The following is a 9,934-nucleotide window of genomic DNA, read 5'->3' as shown; positions in this document are numbered from 1 at the left end:
TCACTTCATGGCAAATAGATGGAGGAAAATAACGGAAAGTGAAAGACTTTATTCTTTTGGGCTCCATATTCACTGCCAGTGGTGGCTGAAGCCATGAAATTAAAAGATTCTTACTCCTTGGAAGAAAAGTTATGACCAACCTAGACAGCATACTAAAAAGCAGAGACATTACTTTGCCAACAAAGTTCCGTCTTGTCAAAGCTATGTTTTTTCCAGTAGTCATGTATGGATGTGAGAGTTGGACTATAAAGAAAGCTGAGTGCTAAAGAATTGATGCTTTTGAACAGTGGTGTTGGAGAAATCTCTTGAGAGTCCCCTGAGACTGCGAGGAGATCCAAACAGTCCATCCTAAAGGAAATCAGTCCTGAGTGTTCATTGGAAGGATTGGTGCTGAAGCTGAAACTCCAATACTTTGGCCACCTGATGAGAAAAACCAACTCACTGGAAAAGACCCTGATGCTGGTAAAGATTGAAGGCTGGAGGAGAAGGGAACGACAGAGGATGAGATTGCTGGATGGCATCGCCGACTCAATGGACATGAGTTTGAGTAAACTCCAGGAGTTGGTGATGAACAGGAAAGCCTGGCGTACTGCAGTCCATGGTGTCACAAAGAGTCGGACAGGACTGAGCAACTGAGCAGAACTGACTGAGTGACTGAGCACGCACACATTAATATTTTAGCTATAATCTCTTTACATTAATTTTCACTGGTTTCACTAGAAATTACAATGTACATCTTAGCCATCTATGTGGACTTACTATTGTACTGCATGCATGCATGCTAATTCGCTTCAGTCATGTCTGATTCTTTGCGACCCTGTGGGCTATATCCTGCTGGATTCCTCTGTCCATGGGATTCTCCAGGCAAGAACACTAGAGTGGGGTGCCATGCCTTCCTCCAGGGGGTCTTCCTGACCGAGGGGTCTAACAAGTGTCTCTTATGTCTCCTGCATTGGTAGGCAAGTTCTTTACCACTAGTGCCATCAGGGAAGCCCCTAATATTTTACTACATCATGTAAAAATGGTAGAAACCTTCTAATATAGTTCAATTCATCACCACCAATCTTTGTAGTATCATTATTATACACATAATATTAATAACCATTACAACCACCATAGCACAGAGCTATAAGTATTTTTTTTAATACTAGCTTTTTTTTTTTAATTAAGAAAAGAACAAATTCCTACCCCTCAAAGATTTTGGTGGTTTTTATGTGCATATGGGTGCATTCATGCTCTCGCCCTCCATTCCAAGAACTCCCCTATCATTTATCGTGGTCCTGCCAGCTTGAACTTTGTCCTTTGACACCTCCTGCCAGCAAGGATCAGCTTTGTGTGCAGGAGATTCATGCAACCTGAGGACAGAGCAGTAGAGGGCGCCTTCCAGCCTGATGCTGCCAACTTAACACATCTCACTCTTGTTTCTCCATGTTTGCTCCCTAGAGCTTCTAAATAGTTGTATTTTTTCACATTATTTGTCTACATTTTGTCTACATTATCATTTATATTTATAGGGTTAGTCTTATTAAGCTTTTCTATCATGACTAGAAATCAGATTTCTGTTTTGACTCCTGAATTTTTTCTTCCTCCATCCCTTCATTGCTTGTGTTCCACTGAGGAATCGCATTCCTGTACATGGAAGAACTTTCCTTCACTCAAGCGTATATGAGGCTTTCTTTCCTACTACAGTCTTTAAGCAAAATACTTGAATGTGGCTCTAATACTAATAGCTGCAATTTACTGAGTCTAATCCACTCTAACTCTCCTAAAATGGAAGAAAATAAACAGAGCTTATTCTTCATGTAAAAAAAGAATGTTTCTCCTTGTTTCTATCCATGCTGTTCTCTTCAGAGCCAACTGTTACTTCAACATTCTCTTCTGTTTCACTTCCCCAGATGGGCTCTTCTTCTCTTACCAAGATGAGCCTATAGTCCAGGGCCTTTCTTCTATTGAACCCAAAGGCTATTCATAAATATATAGTTTCCATGGTCTTCATTAATGTTCAGTCACCGTTTCCTATTTTTTCTTTAATTATTAGCTCTGGATTGGACTGATTTCAGTTCAGTGGTTCAGTCATTTCTGACTCTTGAGGAAAATCTCTGAGAACATGAACGATTCACTAGTGTACCTGCTCCTAAGATCATCTCTTTCTAAATTCTGATCAGTTCTCATTTCTCCAAAGACTACACACAGATTGCCAATAGGCACGTGAAAAAAAAATGCTCAACATCACTAATTATTAGAGAAATGTAAACAAAACTTCATTGAGATACCACATCACAGCAGTCAGAATGGCCATCAAAAGGTCTACAAATAGTAAATGCTAAAGAGGGTTGGTGGAAATGTAAATTGGTGCAGCCACCATAGAGAACAGTATGGAGCTTCCTTAAAAAACTAAAAATAGAGCTACCTTATGACCCTGCAATGCCACTCTTGGGCATACATAAAAGAAGACTCTAATTTGAAAAGATACATGAGACCCGACATTCACAGCAGCACTATTTACAATAGCCAAGACATGGAAACAACCTACATGTCCATAAATAGATGAATGGATAAAGAAGATGTGATACATACATACAATGGAATATTGCTCAACCACAAAAAGGAATTAAATAATGCCATTCCATTTGTAGCAACATGGATGGACCTAGAGATCATTGTATTAAGTAAGATAAGTCAGAGACAAATGCCATATGATGTCACTCGTAGGTAGAATTCCCCCCCCAAAAAAAAAAGATACAAAGAACTTATCCGTAAAACATAAATACGTTCACAGACATAGAAAACAAACTTATAATTACTGAGAGGAAAAGGAAGGGAAGGGATAAATTAGGAGTTTGGAATTAACAGATACACACTACTATATATAAAATATAGGACTTACTGTGTAGCACAGGAAACTATATTCAATATCTTGTAATACCCTATAATAGAAAAAGATCTGAAAAAATACATATATGCATATGCACTTGAAACTGACACATCATTGTAAATTAACTTCAATTTAAAAAAGGAAAAGAAAAAATATTCTGGTCAGTTTTGCTCTGATCTGTAAATTTATTTATTGAAATATTTTGGAAAAGACGAGGCAAATAAGAGTTGAAAACTAAAATTGATCACATAAGAGAGTTAGAACATGAGACACTAGAATATATAAATAGGTAGTCAATATATTGAATTCAGGAAATATATCTGAATCCTGTATCTAGAGATGTGTGTGTGCATACTCAGTCACTCCATCATATCCGAACCTTTTGTGACCCCATGAACTGTAGACCACCAGGTCCTCTCCGTGGGATTCCCCAGGCAAGAATACTGGAGAGGCTTGCCATTTCCTCCTCCAGGGGATCTTCCCGACCCAGGAATCAAACCCACATATCTTCATTGGCAGGCAGATTCTTTACCACTGAGTCACCTAGAAAGACCATGGGCCATAATAAGTGTTCAATAACTATTTATTGAGCACTGATATTTAAGTTTGTAAATGACAATGTCTTTGTTCAAACAATTTACCTATGACTCATTTAAAAAATGGTTTTATTTAACTTGTCTAGGAAGAGAGACTAAACGTTTGCATCATGACCTTGGAAATGGCTTCCAACTAGAGAAAAATAATTTTATGATTTGTGTTTCTAGGTTGAAACGTGGTTGAAAGGGCCCTTCTTGGCACACCATAGTAAGTCTTTGCATGTATCTACTGTAACACTTCAAACTGATTTGTGATCATTCATCTGGTTGTCCCCTCCATCAAACTGTGAGTTCCTGGAGGATGAAAGCAGTGCTGACCTCATTTCAGAAGACCCCAGTGGCCATTATGTTTGCCACAAACAGTGGAAACTCAGAAAATGGTAAATAGGTACATGTGTGACTTTTTGTTCCTAAATGAATGGTTTGCTTAGTATGCTAATTATCAGTAAGAGCTTTTATAAAGGACGTATTAATATGCCAAATTAGACTTCTATTCAGTTTATACAGTTTCAGCATTTATTTATTAGTTGCCTTCTAAGGCTTCCCAGGAGGCTGTGGGTAGAGAAATTGCCTGCAATGCAGGAGACTCAGGTTTGATCTGCAGGTCAGGAAGATCCCTTGGACGAGGGCACAACAAACTCCGATATTCTTGCCTGGAGAATCCCAGGACAGAGGAGCCTGTCTGGCTATAGTCCATAAAATCACAAAAAGTCAGACACGACAAGCAGCTGAGCACACACCCAAGGGCTTAGGCATGGAGAAGGGCCAGAAAAGGCAAACATGAGAGAACTTACAGGGGAATGGTTAGCTTCTGTTGTCTGTTTGCACATTAAGCTAAGCAAAGCACAGCACAGGAAACAAGGCTTCCATAAACTGGAATCTAGTTCTGTGCTTTTTAAGATTAATATGGTTTCAAAAATTTAATTCAAAAGAATTTTCATTTCTACTTAAAACAATTACTGGTAAAGTTACACAAGCAGATAACACCCTCTGGCTTAGACATTCTGAGCAGAACTATTTTCGCTATCTACTTTCCATACACAGCCAATAGTAGATCAGGAATGGTTGTCTACCACATGCTGCCCTAGTCAGCTATGCCAGAACAGTCTCCAAAATAAAATGGTAACAGCTAAATTTTACCATAAAATGAGCCACATGGAGTCAGACACATATTTGCCACTTATTAGAATTTCTCTGGTGGCTCAGTCAGTAAAGAATCTGCCTGTAATGCAGGAGACCTGGGTTTGATACTTGGGTCAGGAAGATCCCCTGGAGAAGGAAATGACAACCCACTTCAGTATTCTTGCCTGGAAAATCCCATGGACAGAGGAACCTGGTGGGCTACAGTCCAGGGGATTCCAAGAGTCAGACACGACTTAGTGACTAAACTACCATGAAGGAATTTGGTGTCTCCTCTTATTTCTGGAATTTAGTAAAACAAAAATGGATTTAGACACTTTTCTCACTTTATACATTCTTTACCCACTGAGCCTCCTGGGACGCCTACTAAAGTGAGTGAAGATTGTCCATGATTTTAGGATCACCAAATTGCATGGAAGAATGGTTAGTTGTTAGAGTTCCTAAGCCCCTCTTCTTTAAAAAGGGGAAGAAGTAGCTCCAGTTTTGTCAACTCAAAGAAGTAGAAAATACATTTGATATTGCAGCATCAAACAAAAACAAAGTGAGGAGAGAGACATCAGAATAGGAAATCCTAGAGGAGAATTGGGCTGTACTTATATTTTCTAGACTCAACAACACAGCAAAATGTAAAGTAACACAAGTGAAATTCTTCATCACCATTTTCATTGTTTCTCTATTCTAGGTCTATTGCATTGTTTTCATCTGGACAATTTCAATAACCTCTTAGTTCCTTGTCAGCAACCTCATCTTCCTCCAAAGGACCACCAGAGTGAACCGATAATGCTGTTTGTGTGCTCAAATTCTTGCAACGACTCTCTCTGAGAACAAAGTCCAAAGTCAGCAGGGTGTTTCACTCTCCTTAAACATTCCTCCTTTTTAAGTGCTTTAAAATAACCTTAATAACAAGTGTAACAACTATATTCTAGGCATCCTGTTGGGACATTTTAAAGGCCATATTTAAAAGCCTTTTTCCTGTTTCTCTATGCTCCCAGAACTTCCTGCACAGGTGTGTTTTTTCTGTATAAACAATATCACACAAAATGTCTAGCCATGGCTGGATAAATTAGGGGCCACCAAGTTCCAAGGTAATTTACGTGAGAATCTTAGCGCTGCCTTGAAATCAAAGTCACTTGTTCGCATTTAACAAGCTGTGCAGTGAAAGAAATGTGATGAAATTTGGCACAGAATTTGGAATGGAACGTTTTTTTCACCCAAATGATCACTAGATGCAGTAAAACCAGAAAACTCTTTTTTTTTGTTTTTGGAAGACAAAGTAATGGGAGATTTGTTTTTCAGCTTAATGCTAATTTTCTGACCCAAAATGACCAAATCACTTTACAGGAATAATGAAATTGTTCAGTGGAATTTTGTTATGCTGGGAAATGATATTAATATGCAGTCCAAGAATAAAATTGACTTTCTGTAAATACGGAGAATTGGTTCACTCTAAAGGGATATTTTTAAAAAGATAAAATGACAGCAACCCAAGACAGTTTTAAAATGCCACAGTATAATTAATCTGAGCACTTTTTCTTTTTAAAACTGTCATCGAGAAAATTTGGATTAGATACTCACAATTATATTTTAGTATATTTTTCTTTACATTTACATGTATACCTTGAATGGAAAGAATCTGTGTTCATTTGTTCCCTAATCCCATGAGTCATCCCCAAACAATCAAATACTACCTTTCTTGTCTTGTAAATATGAGCCGGAAAAGACCAGTTTGCACCCAAAGTAATTTCTCTGAAAATTTTTACTGGTTCATAAGCCTGTGTGAACTAAGATTCTGTTTCCACCTACCTCAAAATCTGGAGGCAGTGGCTTCTGTATTGACCTAGACCCTCCAGGTATGCTGTTGACCCCTTCTCTTCTGATACTTAGGCATCCTCTTTTTTTCTAAGCACCTCTGTCCCACTTCTTTGGCTTTTAACTTCTTCCATTTCTTCTTGTAAAACCTATTCCCATCAAGGGTACCATTGAGCCTGATGTTGCTATAATAAATGTAATTGCTGATTCTCCATCTTCCATACACATTTGATTCAGTGGATCACTCCCTCCTCTTTAATAGTCTCTGCTTGTTTGACTACGATATAGTCTTTTCCTTTCTATCACACTGCCCATTGCTTCTGGATCTTGTTTTATGGATCTACCACATTTCCTTGGCTTAGTCTTGGACATCTTCTCTCTTCTAAATAGATTCACTTCCTTCATGATCTCATCAATCTCATGACATTAAAATTCATCAATACACTTATGTCTCCCCAAATGATAAGTCTCAGCCATAGATCCTTCACCTGAACTTCTGTCTCCAGGTGTCTGCTTAAACATCCATACTCGAGTGTCTAATCAATACACTAAAATGAATGTATTCCAGGCAGAACTCTAGCTCAACTCCTCCAGTTCCATGTGGGAACCTCCAGTGTTCCTGCTGCTTCTGCTATCCATGACTTCTCTGTTACTCTCACACTCCACATCAAATCTATCAGGTGCCCATACTGCCATTGAAATACATCTGACATCTTATTACCTCCACTGCTACCAAACTGTAACAAGACAATATCATCCCTGACATGGATTATTGAAATGCCTTCCAAGTTGTCTTCTTGTTTCTGTCTTTGTCAACTCTTTCATGCCTATTACCCAATCTTTTATTCTTGACACTGAAATCGAGCTAGTCTCATCAAAGTATAAGTTATATCACATCACTTTCTTATACACCTTCTGTAACATTCTGTGTGAAAGCCAAAATCACTTACAATGGTCTACAGTTTCAGACACAATATTTAGACATGTCCCACTCATTTCATAGAGTTCAATTCAATTCAATCACTCAGTCGTGTCTAACACTTTGCGACCCCATGGATTGCAGCACACCAAGCCTCCCTGTCCATCACCAGCTCCCAGAGTTTACTCAGACTCATGTTTATCAAGTCAGTGATGCCATCCAACCCTCTCATCTTCTGTCATCCCCTTTTCCTCCTGCCTTCAATCTTTCCCAGCATCAAAGTCTTTCAAATGAGTCAGTTCTTCACATTAGCTGGCCAAAGTATTGGAGTTTCTGCCTCAGAATCGGTCCTTCCAATGAATATTCAGGACTGATTTCCTGTAGGATGGATTGGTTGGATCTCCTTGCAGTCCAAGGGATTCTCAAGAGTTCAAAAGCATCAATTTTTCAGTACTCAGCTTTCTTTATAGTCCAACTCTCACATCCATACATGACTACTGGAAAAACCATAGCTCTGACTAGTTGGACCTTTGTTGGCAAAGTAATGTCTCTGCTTTTTAGTATGCTGTCTAGTATGCATTACTTTGCTGGCATGAGAGATGAGTGCAATTGTGTGGTAGTTTGAGCATTCTTTGGCATTGCCTTTCTTTGGAATTGGAATGAAAACTGACCTTTTCCGGTCCTGTGGCCACTAGTGAGTTTTCCAAATTTGCTGGCATATTGAGTGCAGCACTTTCACAGCATCATCTTTTAGGATTTGAAATAGCTCAACTGGAATCCCATCACCTCCACTACCTTTGTTTGTAGTGATGCTTCCTAAGGCCTACTTGACTTCACATTCCAGGACATCTGGCTCTAGGTAAGTGATCACACCATTGTGGTTATCTAGGTCATGAAGATCTTTTTTTGTTTAGTTCTTCTGTGTATTCTTGCCACCTTTTCTTAAGAGCTTCTGCTTCTGTTAGGTCCATACAGTTTCTGTCCTTTATTGTGCCCATTTTTGCATGAAATTTTCCCTTTGTATCTCTAATTTTCTTGGAGAGATCTCCAGTCTTTCCCATTCTATTATTTCCCTCTATTTATTTGCATTGATCCCTGAAGAAGTCTTTCTGTTTCTCCTTGTTATTCTTTGGAACTCTGCTTTCAAATAGATATCTCTTTCCTTTTCTCCCTTGCCTTTCTCATCTTTTCTTTTCTCAGCTATTCATAAGGCCTCCTTAGACAACCATTTTGCCTTCTTATATCTCTTTTTCTTGGGGATGGTCTTGATCACTGCCTCCTGTACAATGTCACAAACCTCCGTCCATAGTTCTTCAGGCACTCTGTTTATCAGATCTAATCCCTTGAGTCTATTTGTCACTTCCACTGTGTAGTCATAAGGGATTTGATTTAGGTCATACCTGAATGGTTTAGTGGTTTTCCCTACTTTCTTTAATTTAAGTCTGAATTTGACTGTAAGGATTTCATGATCTGAGCCACAGTCAGCTCCCAGTCCTATTTTTGCTGACTGTCTGGAGCTTCTCCATCTTTGGCTTCAAAAAGTATAATTAATCTGACTTCACTATTGACCATCTGATGATGTCCATGTGTAGGGTCTTCTCTTGTGTTGTTGGAAGAGAGTGTTTTCTTTGCCAAGTGCATTCTCTTGGCAAAACTCTGTTAACCAAACTCTGGAGAAGGGAATGGCAAACCACTTCAGTATTCTTGCCTTGAGAACCCCATGAACAGTATGAAAAGGCAGAAAGATAGGACAGTGAAAGATGAACTCCCCAGGTGGGTAGATGTCCAATATGCTACTGGAGATTAATGGAGAAATAGCTCCAGAAAGAATGAAGAGACGGAGCCAAAGCAAAAACAACACCCAGTTGTGGGTGTGACTGGCGATAGAAGCAAGGTCCGATGCTATAAAAAACAATATTACATAGGACCCTGGAATGTTAGGTCCATGAATTAAGGCAAATTTGGAGTGGTCAAACAGGAGATGACAAGAGTGAATCAGTGACATTGTAGGAATCAGCAAACTAAAATGGACTGGAAAGGGTGAGTTTAACTCAGCTGACCATTATATATACTACTGTGGGCAAGAATCCCTTAGAAGAAATGGAGTAGCCCTCGTAGTCAACAAAAGAGTCCAAAATGCAGTACTTGAATACAATCTCAAAAACGACAGAATCATCTCTGTTCGTTTCCAAACCATTCAATATCACAATAATCTAAGTCTATGTCCAGACTAGTAATGCTGAAGAAGCTGAAGTTGAACAGTTCTATGAAGACCTTCTAGAAACAGAATCAAAAAAAATGTCCTTTTCATTATAGGGGACTGGAATGCAAAAGTAGGAATTCAAGAGATACTTGGAATAACAGGCAAATTTGGCCTTGGATTTCATATAGCTCCCATCTCAAACCCTCCACTGTGCACACCAGCTGGCTCTCTGTTTTTCAAGCTTGTGTGTTCCACTCTACCAAGAACCCTTGCGCTTGCTCTCTTTTCTCCTGGGTCCTTCCTACCGGCCATTTCCACACCATGTTTCTCTCTCTCTTACCTCCCTCTTGTCCTCTCAAATATCACCTTCTTTCTGTGATCCTTCATTTACT

The sequence above is a fragment of the Ovis canadensis genome, chromosome 2, assembly GCF_042477335.2.
Source record: "Ovis canadensis isolate MfBH-ARS-UI-01 breed Bighorn chromosome 2, ARS-UI_OviCan_v2, whole genome shotgun sequence".
NCBI lineage: Eukaryota > Metazoa > Chordata > Mammalia > Artiodactyla > Bovidae > Ovis > Ovis canadensis.
The sequence above is the reverse complement of the archived record's forward strand: the minus strand, read 5'-3'. Positions refer to the sequence as shown.